The following is a 949-nucleotide window of genomic DNA, read 5'->3' on the forward strand; positions in this document are numbered from 1 at the left end:
GATTAGATAAAATGCTATCTATTAAAACCATTTAATAAATATTTAGTTTAGCTTGGTAAAACTGGTAGTGTGCTTTCTAAATAGACTTTTGTTTTTGAAGTCAATTGTTGGTAATTTTTTGCTAGTAAGGTGTAAAGATATTTCCATATTTCTAAAATCAATTATATGTATGACATTTCTACCCATTGGCGCTTGGTGCTAAGGAATCCAAGATGTACATGGAGGTTTAGTTCCTGACAAAGACGTGTGGAGAAATGATGTTGTGCGGAGGGAAACTTCTCAAGATGCAATATTCTCCAGAGGGAGAAACACATCTTACCCTGCATGGAAGATCTTTACAATCCAGGGTGTTCTAATGGACAGTGACATCCCTTCTTTTGGGGAAGGTTGAGTAGTAAATTAAATAACTCAGTGGCTTTAAGAAATCTTGGAACTGGCAAAATGCAACAGGTCTCTCATTCCCCATGCTTCTAGAAGAAAGAAGGATGTCTGAGAGACGCTTTCAAACAAATTAACAGTCTACAAGACTCCGAGAGAAGACAGGCTGCCTGGAAGAGGCAGACAACCTGAGTTGCGTAGGAGCAGCAGGGAATCACCAGAGCTACCTGGAAGAGGCTCAAACGAACAGATATTTCTGGAAAAAGTACTCTTCTACCTGTTGAGATGCCTACAGGTTAAACAGGAGACTCATTGTAGTGCATAACGCCTGTCTGCGCTCTATGCGCTACCATACAGTTCACGAGCTTTGGGCAAGGGACTGGAGATTGAAACATACAAACACACACAGACAGAGAGACAGAGACATGGACCCCTAGTCGCTGGTAAGAAGCCCTTTATTTAATAGCACCATGGAGGCTTATATACCCAACACAGTCAGGTGGGCCAACAGGTGAAAACCTTATACTCTGATTCTCAAGGCCAAGGCAACACGTACTCTTTTTTTTTTTTT

The sequence above is a fragment of the Microtus ochrogaster genome, linkage group LG5 (genome assembly GCF_000317375.1).
Source record: "Microtus ochrogaster isolate Prairie Vole_2 linkage group LG5, MicOch1.0, whole genome shotgun sequence".
NCBI lineage: Eukaryota > Metazoa > Chordata > Mammalia > Rodentia > Cricetidae > Microtus > Microtus ochrogaster.